This window comes from Cuculus canorus, chromosome Z (genome assembly GCF_017976375.1).
Source record: "Cuculus canorus isolate bCucCan1 chromosome Z, bCucCan1.pri, whole genome shotgun sequence".
Taxonomy (NCBI): domain Eukaryota; kingdom Metazoa; phylum Chordata; class Aves; order Cuculiformes; family Cuculidae; genus Cuculus; species Cuculus canorus.
The window spans coordinates 20,542,265-20,555,144 of NC_071441.1; the positions used below are offsets into that span (position 1 = coordinate 20,542,265).

At 39.0% G+C, this 12,880-nt stretch overlaps 1 protein-coding gene across 19 annotated transcripts in view; it reads right to left on the bottom strand.

Annotated features, from left to right (window-relative positions):
* PTPRD (protein tyrosine phosphatase receptor type D) overlaps positions 1-12,880 on the bottom strand; it is a 928,191-nt gene that overhangs the window by 435,816 nt on the left and 479,495 nt on the right. For all 19 annotated transcript variants that reach the window (XM_054055286.1, XM_054055289.1, XM_054055284.1 and 16 more), the window contains exon 6: positions 8,183-8,226. The gene's annotated coding sequence lies outside the window, so the exon portion shown is untranslated. The remainder of the gene's footprint in view (positions 1-8,182; positions 8,227-12,880) is intronic.

The window sequence follows — 12,880 nt, forward strand, 5'->3', positions numbered from 1 at the left end:
TAGGGGGAAGTTCGCATTAAAACTCCATAGAATCTGAAAGCTAGCTTTGTCTATGGAACCTTAACACAAGAATCAGAGAAGTTTCATCTTGATCATTTTTCATAATTTATAATGTCTTCTTAAGATAGCTAACTAAGAAATCTAGGAGAATCATAATTTTATGATTAGATTTTATGATCCTCATAATGTGTGCTCTGATTAAGACTGAGGCTTCCTATTTATTGACTATTTATGCTGCCTGTCTTCTCTTCACTCCTTTTACCTTTTTTTTTTTTTTTGTGGTAGGTATTAACAGCTATTAATTTGGAAATGTCAGTTTTTTTAAATTAGAAATAGTAGAATAATTTGCCTCTTAAAAGAAGTTCCTTCTAAAATAATTGTCCTTATTTTCTAATTCGTGTACAAGTCAAACTTCCTACAATGTTTCTATGATTTACGTTTTTTCTTGAAAAATTTGGGCACTTAAGTCTAAATCTAAATCCCAAACAGACAGGAAAGAATGCTTATCATCCTACCCTTTGCATAATACATTGTGCTAGGCTACAAGAAAGAAAAGTATACTATTAACCTGTCAATTTTAGTAACATCCATGTCTTTCATGAGGATTCAGTGTCTGCAGTGACCTCACTGCTGTAGCAAAGTGTGAAGGGTTTCGTGTGTAGAAGGAAATAGAAACACATCACTTAGAGAATTGACAATATGCAGGAATATCTAAGGAACCTGAAGGTGCACAAGTCCGTGGGACCTGAAGAGATGTTTCTGTGGGTCTTGAGGGAACTGGCAGATGAAGTTGCTAAACGACTATCCATCACATTTAAGAAGTTACAGCAGCCTGATGAAGTTCCACTGACTGGAAAAGGAAATGTAACTCACAATTTTAAAAAAGGAAAAAAGAAAGACTAACTGTCTCAACTCTGTGTCCAGCAAGATCATGGAGCAGGAACTCTACTGAGGCACAAGAAAAATAAGGAAATTATTGGTGACAGTCAACTTGGCTTCACTAAGGATAAATTTTGTTTCATAAATTTCTTGGTACTTAATGCCTTCTTTGCCTCAGTCTTTAATAGTAAGGAAAGTTGTTCACAAGTGGAGTTCCTCAGGGCTCAGTACTGGGTCCAGCTCTGTTCAATGTCTTTATCAATGACCTGGATGAAGGCATTGAGTGCACCCTCAGCAAGTTTGCAGATGACACTAAGCTGGGAGGAAGTGTCGACCTGCTGGAGGGTAGGGAGGCTCTGCAAAGGGATCTGAACAGGCTGGACTGCTGGGCCGAGACCAATGGGATGAGGTTTAACAAGACCAAATGCCGGGTCCTGCACTTGGGGCACAACAACCCTATGCAGCGCTACAGACTGGGGGAAGAATGGCTGGAGAGCTGCACAGAAGAGAAGGACCTGGGGGTGCTGGTTGACAGCCGACTGAACATGAGCCAGCAGTGTGCCCAGGTGGCCAAGAAGGCCAATGGCATCTTGGCTTGTATCAGAAATGGGGTCACCAGCAGGTCCAGGGAGGTTATTCTCCCTCTGTACTCGGCACTGGTGAGACCTCACCTCGAATACTGTGTTCAGTTCTGGGCCCCTCACCACAAGAAGGATGTTGAGGCTCTGGAGCGTGTCCAGAGAAGAGCAACAAAGCTGGTGAGGGGGCTGGAGAACAAGTCTTATGAGGAGCGGCTGAGAGAGCTGGGGTTGTTTAGCCTTGAGAAGAGGAGGCTGAGGGGAGACCTTATTACTCTCTACAACTACCTGAAAGGAGGTTGTGGAGAGGAGGGAGCTGGCCTCTTCTCCCAAGTGACAGGGGACAGGACTAGAGGGAATGGCCTGAAGCTCCGTCAGGGGAGGTTCAGGTTGGATATCAGAAAAAAATTCTTCACAGTAAGAGTCATTGGGTACTGGAACAGGCTGCCCAGGGAGGTGGTCGAGTCGCCTTCCCTGGAGGTGTTTAAGGAACGGGTGGATGAAGTACTTAGGGACATGGTTTAGGGAGTGTTAGGAACGTTTGGACTCGATGATCCAATGGGTCCTTTCCAACCTTGTGTGATTCTGTGATTCTGTGTACAAACCCAGGAGTTCGAGGAGCAGAATGAGGCTCCCATGATCCAAGAGGAGGTGGTTAGAGACTTGCTTGCCCAGCTAGACACCAATAAGTCTATGGGGCCGGATGGGATCCACCCAAGAGTATTGAAGGAGCTGGTGGATGTGCTTTCCAAATCCCTTTCCATCATCTTCCAGTGATCCTGGCTGACTGGGGAAGTTCCACTAGACTGGAGGCTGGCTAATGTTGTGTCCATCTACAGCAAGGGTTGGAGGGAGGATCCAGGGAGCTACAGGCCTGTCAGTCTGACCTCACTGCCAGGAAAAGTAATGGAAGAGGTGATCTTGAGTGCTATCATGAAGCACATGCAAGAGAACCGGGTGATCAGGCCCAGTCAACACGGGTTCATGAAAGGCAGATCTTGCCAAACTAACCTGATGTCCATTTATAACTAAATGACTCGACTACTGGATGGGAGAAAGGCTGTGGATGTCGTCTTCTTGGGCTTCAGTAAAGCTTTTGACACATTTTCTCTCAGCATTCTGCTTAGGAAACTGTCAGCCTCTGGCCTGGACAGGCGCACACTCTCCTGGGTTGAAAACTGGTTGGATGGCCGGGCCCACAGAGTGGTGGTAAATGGAGTTAACCCCAGCTGGAGGCCAGTTACAAGTGGGGTTCCTCAGGGCTCGGTACTGGGTCCAGCCCTGTTCAGCGTCTTTATCTGTTCCTCGGATGAAGGCATCGAATGCGCCCTTAGCAAGTTTGCGGATGACACTAAGCTGGGTGGAAGTGTGGATCTTCTGAAGGGTATGAAGGCTCTGCAAAGGGATCTGAACAGGCTGGACCACTGGGCTGAGACCAATGGCATGAGGTTTAGCAAGGCCAAATACTGGCTCTTGCACTTGGGTTGTAACAACCCTATGCAGTGCTACAGACTAGGAGAAGTCTGGCTAGAAAAGCTAGAAAGCTGCCTGGAGGAGAAGGACCTGGGGGTGTTGGCTGACAGCCAACTGAACATGAGCCAGCAGTGTGCCCAGGTGGCCAAGAAGGCCAATGGCATCTTGGCTTGTATCAGAAACGGTGTGACCAGCAGGTCCAGGGAGGAAATTTTCCCTCTGCACTCCGCACTAGTGAGACCTCACCTTGAGTCCTGTGTTCAGTTCTGGGTCCCTCACCACAAGAAGGATGTTGAGGCTCTGGAGCGTGTCCAGAGAAGAGGAACGAAGCTGGTGAGGGGACTGGAGAACAAGTCTTATGAGGAGTGCCTGGGAGAGCTGGGGTTGTTTAGCCTGGAGAGGAGGAGGCTGAGGGGAGACCTCATTGCTCTCTACAACTACTTGGAAGGAGGTTGTGGAGAGGAGGGAGCTGACCTCTTCTCCCAAGTGTCAGGGGACAGGACAAGCTCCACCAGGGCAGGTTCAGGCTGGACATCAGGAAAAAATTTTTTGCAGAAAGGGTCATTGGGCACTGTCAGAGGCTGCCCAGGGAGGTGGTTGAGTCACCTTCCCTGGAGGTGTTTAAGGGATGGGTGGATGAGGTGCTGAATGGCATGGTTTAGGGATTGTTAGGAATGGCTGGACTCGATGATTCAATAGGTCCTTTCCAACCTAGTGATTCTATGTTTCTATGATGGACAGTGGGACTGAGGGCACCCTGAGCAAGTTTGCTGATGACACAAAGCTGTGTGTTGCAATCAACATGCTGGAGGGAAGGGATATCATCCAGAAGGGCAGGCTTGAGAGGTGGTCCCATGTGAACCTCATCAAGCTCAACAAGGCCAAAAGCAAGGTCCTGCACCTATGTGAGGGCAAGCCCAAACACAAACACAGGCTGGGTGAAGGATAGGTTGAGAGTAGTCCTGAAGAGCAGGACTTGAGGGTGCTGGTGGATGAGAAGCTCAATATGAGCTGGGAACGTGAGCTTGCAGCCCAGAAAACCAACCATATCCTGGCTGCGTCAAAAGAAGTGTGATCGGTAGGTTGAGGGTGGTTATGCTCCCTTTCTACTTCACTTTTAATGAGAACTGATCTGGAGTACCGTTTTCAGTTCTGGAGTCCTCAGCACAGGAAGGAAGTGGATCTGTTACAGTTAAACTGGAGGCATGGGAGTTTGGACAAGATGATCTTTAAGGTCCCTTCCAACCCAAATCAATCTGTGTTTCTGTGATTCTGTGAGTCTGTGATCAGGCCATGAGATTTCAGTGGATAAATGTAGCTGATTATCTATCAAATTTATTCTAGATACTTTTAATAGTCATCTGTATCAGAAATATCCATACCTCTGAAGGATATATTACTCACTCTATCTTGTACGAAATTCAGACTTTGAGTACTCCTTCACTGTAAGATTTTTTCATCATTAGGCTGTTATATAATCAAAGGCTGCTGCACTTTAGACATCTCAGTGTCCTTTGATCTCCATAATCAGCTTCTTTCTACATAATATGCACTTTACAATAATCAGTAAATTGCAAGCTCTCGAGATCAGCCACAGAGAAGAAATTACTACTGCTAGAATTAACAGAGGGTCTTACAGAATAAACAGCATGTTGGCCCACAGTCGTCATGACACTGAGTTTCAGTTTACTGCACTGGCATAAGTGTAATTCAACATTTGTTCAGTAATGTTGTTTAATTGGGCTTAAAAATTAAAATGTTACTTGTAAATATGTTTCCCTTTAATATTAAGCCACAGACCATCTTTCACTCTGATTCTTGCTCTTGTGAAAACATGTTGACTTACATCGCCCTGCAGACTATTTAATAATCAGGCTTCTGTTAAAGGCTATAAATGTTTCTAAGCAACCACAACCCACTTTAAATATGCTAGTCAATTAGCTCTAGACACCATTTTCCAGTGTTTGTCGCTTTTGTTTCTTTCTGACTTGAAACATAAAGAAACACTGAGAGAAAGAGGAAATTTTAAAATAATGCCTTGTACTAATCAAGGTTGATACCATTAAGTATCACCTCTTGCAGATAAACAAAGCCCTGTAACAGTTCCTGTTCGAGAGTAGAGTGATCTGTGAGCTCATCAATCAACATATAAGCCAGAAAGAAAAGAAATTTATCTAGCTTGTGACATGGAAAATAAAAATAAAAAGCAAGGGATGTATTGGTTGTTGTACTAAGAACAGCTTCTACCATTTCGTGTAGTATTTTCATACTGTGATTCTTAATACCACTTTTCCACAGAAAAGCAAATAAATAAGAGTGGCAAAAAAAACCCTCTCTATAAAAGAAATCCAGTTGTTGTATACTTTTTAAAGAGACAACTCTAAAACATTATTCTATTCAAAAGTTAAATATCAGTTGAATTTTGATCATAGAGAGATGTCTTAGGTAGCTTTTTCCTGATAATCTATCATTGTAATTTTCTTTCTCTCATGTTCGTAAACCCAATCCTATTCCTAGAGTCACAACAACCTTTTTTGTCTGTAACATTTTCCCCACTGTATTATAGTGTGCAGATATCTTATTGAGGAATGTCTGAGAAAACACTGACATTTCATTAAGTCTCTTCTGGCTTGGAATAGTTCACTCCATTGAGGCCTGGACAAAACGTAGTTTGTGTTTGCTGTGAATACCCAGCACACTTTAACTAAGCAAGAACGAACCTCCCTGAACTTGATATCTAACAGCAAGCCTTTTCTAGGCTTCTGGTATTGCCACTCTCAACATAAGGTTGAGAGTAACTTAAAGTATAAAATTACATCAAAACAGGCAGGCTAGAAAGAGGCTAAAGTATGTGTGTGGTAACTTATTTACTCAGTAGCTATATTTTTATGTGTTACTTTGCATTTGGTAGCATATTCTATAAGTTGTACCATAAAAGCAAGAATGGCCGAAGGTGTTTGTAACACAATAACACCCCTGGGGTATTGAGTAGCTAATAATGGAAATTTGATGAAATATAAGAACAGCACAAATATGCAGTGATACTAGTCCTAGTCATGGAGAGAATAATATACACAATTGCACATTAGGGACTTTCTGAAGCCAGAGGGAGTATCAGTGTATTTACAGCTTTACAGGATCTTTCTTCCACAATTTTTTCTCTCTCCCTGGAGTCTATGGAAAATATGAATCCTCAATAACTTTTTGCAGGGAGTTTCACATCTTCTTGAATTTATTCTGGACCTTACACTTGTTACTTTCTTGTTTTGGACTATAGTTTTTTACTGAATGAAAAAGCGAATGATTGTTCCCTTCTTTTATTTTCCACACATCAGGCATGGTTTTATAAACCTCTATCTGATCTTTTCTTAGTTTATGTCTTCTGGATTGAAGAACACTAGGTATACAGTCAGTACTCATGCAAAAACTGTTTTATTATTTTCGTCACCCTTTTTGGCAACTTGCTTCTCATCTTTTCCAATGTTGTTGTATTTACCTTTGAGCTGAACTATCTAATGCCAAATGAAACTAGCCACCTCCAAACTCTGAGTGCTTGTGATAGTAGAAATGTTTTTCTCAGGGAGCATCACTTTAGATTCTGCATGCTGAATTTCATCCGGCAATTTATTGTCCATTCACTCAATTATTTTAGGATTCCTCTGTCTTTATCCACAATGAAGTCAGCAGTTTTACTTCTCTAAAAAGTGTAATAACTCCAGAAAAAATGTGACATTTTTCACCACATTTTTCAGCTCTGCTATCAGTGTGGTAAACATAGTGGGTTAATGTGTGAAACTTGAACATTCCCCTCGAATAGAGAAACGACTAGCTGTTTGATAATATGATCAACATCCCCAAATCTCCTATGCCTTAGCGTACTTATATTAGATAATATATAGAATGTGCTATAAATTGGGAAAGCGTATTCATAGCAAATAAAAAATTTGCAGTGATACATCACTGAAAATCATCATCTGCATACACAAAGTGGTTTTTTGCTAGTGAACTACTTTCCAGTCTTACTTTACCTTTAAGATGAGTATTAGTCCTTGTAGTCTGGTCCCTAGCTGAGAGCTGGACAGCACACAGCTGGTCTCTCACCCCTTGCTAACCAATGGGATGGGGAGGACAATCAGAAAAGAAAAGGAAAACTCATGGGTTGAAAAAAATGCACAATTTTAATAGAACAATAAAGGAGGCTAAAATAATAATGGTAATGATAATAATGATGATGATGATCATAATGGTAGAATATGTTAAAATACAAATGGTCACTGCCTGATGATTAGTCCATCCAGAGTACTTATTTTAGCAAGAATAGTGGTATCAGCAAGCAGAGAGATCACAGCAATTGCAGCAACAGCAGTGAGGGCAGAAAACACAGGGAGTGCAGTGACAGTAGAATACAGAACAGAGTCATGATCACCTGCCTGCCCCCTAGTCAAATTCCCATTTTTATACTGAACATGGTATTATGGTACAGAATATTCCATAGGGCAGTTTGGGTTAGCTGCCCTGGCTCTGCACCTGTATACTAACAAAACACAGGAAACTGAAAAATCCTTGATTTCTTAACATCAACTAAAACTATCGGTGTGTTATCAACACTCTTCTCACACTATATCTAACAACCCACAACTACTGTGAAGAAAACTAGTTCTCTGCCAGTCAAGCATAAACACCACTTAGCAATGACTAACCAATGTATGTTGGTATATATGTTTAGTAGTCCCATACTGAATACAAAACATAGCAGCTACCGGGGAGAAAATTTATCTCAGCCAAAACAAGGACAACTGTACAAAGGATAGCCTGAGATACCACACAAACCAGAAAGGCTAGAAGTGCTCCACATGCTTTGTTGTTACTCTTTTAATGCATTCCTCAAATTTCCATTTAATTTATAGCACGCCATAAGTTTACACCATAGCAATAAGGCTTTATTTTTCATTCCAACAAGAAAAAATCTGAACTATGATCTGCACCTTACGACATATATAAAAGAGCTTATTACATGATATATTGATTCGAGCATTGGGCACTCTTTCCTGAACTAGTAGAATCTCTTGGGATTTCAAAAGGGATACACTTTCCAAAACATATGAAATATTGCCAAATAGAAGGATGTTTGTGTGTATAACACGCAATTCAAGCGAAAAGAAATCACAGGTCTTTTAGAAAAAAAAAATAACTAACATTGCAAACATCTGTAATAATTAACACTTAGAAAATGAGTGCATGTGAAATCTTACTTTGAATCTTTGTAGATTTTGCTGCTGTCCACTGAATTTCTCACCTAAAGAAAAAGAAAAAAGCAAACCAAAACTTTGTGAAATTCATAATATGTTGTTCTGTTAGAGAAATCTAGGTTAAAAATTGTCACAAGGAAGATTTATTTTTACTTTCTAATTTTGAATCCAATTGAAAGGAACATCCTGTATAATGAGAAATCAATCTCTAACAGCAGAGTGTTTTATACAATTTAAAAGGACACGTACTTTCTCTTGTTTCGGTCTATGTAACAGTAAATCTATATAACACAAAAGACAAAAAACCTCCTTCAAATTATGACTTATTAAAACATAAACTCAATCTTTTTCGGTGAGTAGAAATGGGTATTCAGTATTATAGTCTGTGGGAAGAGTAATATTTTTAGAGACTTGACGCTTAGAATACATCACGCACTATGCTTGTTCTTTGCATAAAATCAATAAATTCAATTTCAAATTGCAAAAACGCAAATGTAAAAATAAATGTAGAATAAAGAACCTGATCCAATAATCAGCTAATGTAGTGAAAAACCTTACAGAGACTCCGTCTATGAGGTCTGGAGGCAGCTCTGAATAGGGGATTTACTCTTACATAGTGCTCCACCTTTCTATTAAGAAGATACATTTTGTTCCAAAAGATCTAAAAATGACAGAGGATTTGTGAGGTTCAAAACATAGAAAGAGAATCTATTTAGTTTAAATCTATGCTTCGAGATGCAGTTGAAGGTTTTAAAACCAGTGTCTTTTTTTTTTTTTTTTTATTTAGTTGAAAGACAATTAATGAACCATTCTCCATAAATTTTAATAAATAGATAAGGGACTTCTGGGTGGTTATGTAAATAACACAGACAAGGACTTATGCTGGTTAAAACTCTTTCAAATCTTTCTTTTGACTATATTTTCCATAGCAGAAGATATACTTATCCTCAATTTTCTACCAAAGCTTGTAGTGTTTTCCTAGTCAATTTTAAAAGAACCTAAGTGAAAAGGAGAGCTGTTACTTTAATGTTGCTGGATACACTTATGGAGCAGTCAAATTCTTTGGTTAAACAACTCCTCTACTTCATACGTTTTACAAAGAAACAAACACACTGTTATAGTTTTCCTCAGTAAACACCAATATACTTCAAATTCTAAAATAAAACCATGTTATGGAAACCAGGTCAACGAATTTTAAGAGCCTGTACAGACAAGTGGAACTGGCATGCTTTTATTCTTGCAGAAGGCCTCTGATACTTGTGGGTTTATGCCCAACAGGGCAATCAGGACTTCCAACCTTCCCTGATGATTTTCATTCTCCTGTCATACAGGAAGGGCTGGGTTGGTTTTTGCATGTCTCCTCCTGCTGGAACTTGGGCTGGAAGCTCGCCCACAGCTGGAAAACAGACGATACATCCTATGTGTAGCATACTGCCTTCTCCCGTCTTCTGCTTACACTGCTGGCCAAAGAAGAAGAATGAACGAAAGAGATACGGCTAAAGGCAATTTTCATTCACTTTATGTGACTGCAGCAGCAGACACAAAGATGGAAGAAAGGTAATCAAGAGGAGAAAATTCAACCAGCTGTTCTCTGTGCAGCAGATGCCCCTGGGCCAAAGAGGAGACACTGCAATGTTCAACACATTTTTTTATTCTCTTTTGTTCTTTGTAGTTTGAATTTTGATGGAAGCTTCTGTGCCAGGCTGAGCTCAACGAAATAGCTTCTAAGCTTTCATTTCAATCTACCCTTGGATCTAGCTCTGGTTCACAGATCCTGAAAAGAATCTGATATTATGTTTTCATAGTACTTTTGTTTGTTTGTTTGTATTTTTTGTTTTGTTTTGTTTTTTTTTTCTCCAAATGAAATGACATTAGGAGGTGTATGAAATCCTAAAAGAGAGAGCATGTAAAAGTTGTTCTGCACACAAATATTGCGTTAATGCTTTCCAGGAGAGTGGAAATCTCTTTCAAGAATAGTAAAATGGTGGATTTATACAAAAGACAAGAGTCAGAATTTAACATCACATGTGAGTAAATTTTTTTTTTTTTTTTTTAATATTATCTGTCCAGGAAACATGTTATCATGGGTCTTCATTTCATTGCAGTTTCCACTCTTTCACCATGTGCTTCCAGTAAAATGTGTAATAAATAGTACTTCCTATTTAAAGAAAAGTGCATTTGAATATTCTAGCTGTTCTCTTCATCAGTAGGTTCAACAAAAGAAAGAAAATAGTTGACTCCCAAAACACCACCCACCCCCTAACCTAAAGGGAAGATTTTCAAAATGCTTAGATGAATGAGTAATTTTTCACATGTGAATAGTCATAGTGACTACTGACAGGGTAAGAGCCATAATTATACATGGTTTAGCTCCTTCAGTAAGCATTCAATACAAGTGACCAACCGAGTGTCAAATATATTGAGCAACGGAATGTTACTGAGCTGTAAGGCAATTTAGGACATGTATTTCCAAAAACATGAAAATAAATAATACAAGTCTACTGAAAAAATAGTTCAGCAGAAAGGCATATTTTTAGAAAAGTAAATTATATATGCTGCATAAATAAAATATGTAGTGGGCAAACATTGGGTACAGCTTTTATTGTACTTCGGAGCTAAAATGTAATTAGGATAAATGAAACTCTCTCTGTTCCTGGAGAATTTTCTGTTCTGCTTCTCAGAATCATTTCAAAGCACCAGTTCAACTTTTCTCGGAGACCTCTGCAGCTGAAAAGGTTTGGTCAGACTTTGCACTTTGGATGTTTACTTCACATGAGAATCTTCCAGTAAAAATGATGTAACGTCTTCTCTTTATCATTCTTCAGTGTTTGCTCTCTCTCGTCATCTTGTATTACAATAGTTCTCTCTCTCCGGTCATGGCGCATACTGTTTTAAAAACATGAATTTGCTCTGGAGCAGTTCAGTCTTTCCAGTACTTTCCTTATGCCCCACTCTTAGTAAAATAGTTTTTCCTCTGAGTTTCTTTCTTTCTTTAACAAAATAGATTATTTCTTCAGCATCAAATTATCTGTCCTCTTTAGTAAACCTTCTAACTGACTCTTTCAGGCTTTTAACGACAATCTTGCACACAAAAGCAGATACCCTGATTTTTTTTATTATTTTCATTATACCTATTATGGGAAAATCCTAAAGATGTAGTTTCTCTTCAAGCAATAGTTTATTCAAGAGCACCACACTCTACTATTATAGTCTAGTACTAGCATTCGTTGTACTAGTTACAACTCAACTAATTTAAACGGTATTGCACCTTTACATTCTGGTCCGGTTATTGTCCATAAAATATTTCCTTTGAGTCAAAAGTGAAGACTGTAGCATCATACTTTCAGGATTTATAGTACATATTAATTATGGAATAAAGAAATTTTTCTTACATTTCTGCAGAGCAAACATTTTACTTAGTACAAATTCACCACTACACCGAGGGCCAATACAAGATACATGCACCACACATTTAGAACACAGTCTTTCTTGATAGTTATGCTCAGAAATATCATGAAACATTTATGAACACTGAAGTCCATATATATCAGTAAGGATGCGAAAATTGAAAAGAGCTCCTTACTCATGCGAAAACAAGCAGATGCTTAAGTGTTTGGAGGAATAAGTTTTAATTTCTCTCCATGGATATTGGACATGTCCTTTGCATAGGGGAACTTCAGTCAGTAAAATGATTTAACAATAGCAACACGCACTGTAGGAAAGACTACCCACTCTAGGAAAAGTACTTTAATACGTGATAGGCACTCTCTGATCAGAGACACACAAAACCTTAAATCTCTCGGGGTATATTGCATTAGAGAAAAATGTCTGTAAGTATTTTAAAGCAATCAGTTGATTTCCTCATGTTGAGAACATGGCAAGACTTTTCCATTTAATGAAAGATTACTATTTTGGTTCATTTCCCCCAGAAATGTATTGTCCGTGTTTCCCATTTAAAAATGTGTTTCCGGTCATCTAAAAGTTTTATATACTTCTGTATCTTCTTGTGTCATTTTGTATTATTAATTTCCAGCTTGATGTTCCTCCCCAAAGCTGTCCATAATCAAGAAAAAACTTAGAACTATTTTTAAATATTCTGTCCTAATTTGGGAAATTATTCATAACCGCAGACAGATATATAAATAAGTCTGTTTACCCTGAATTAATACCCTGTATTAATACACTGTGTTCATAATATCAGCATTCTAATCTTTCACCTTTCTTTTGCAAACTCATTAACTACTTTTTAAAATCATAGTTATAATATCCATCTTTTTTTCTGTTGTGGTAGAGATAATACAGAATTGGTTCCAAAATTTGCTGAATGCAATGGATAAATTCCCCTGGGCCTCAAGAGGAGGTTTGAAACAGGCCTTTAAATAATAACAGAAATTAATGTAAAACCAGTTTTCTGCTTCACAGTCATGCCAAAAATCCCTGTCTAAACAGTAGTTCTCCAATGTCCCATTATTAAAACCTAAACCTATTGTACTTGTTTTCCCCAAAGTGACAAACTAATCATTCATCTAGTATAATTTCTTTCTAACATTAGCTTCAAAGATCAATTAATCAGAATAAATCTTTAAAGTGGCACCTCACTTATTTCTGTAAGTGGTTCAAGAAAACCTCTGACATTTTATAACACTCGAAGCTTTGTCTATTTCTCTTGATAAACTGCCATTTAAGTGTATCTTGACCTGT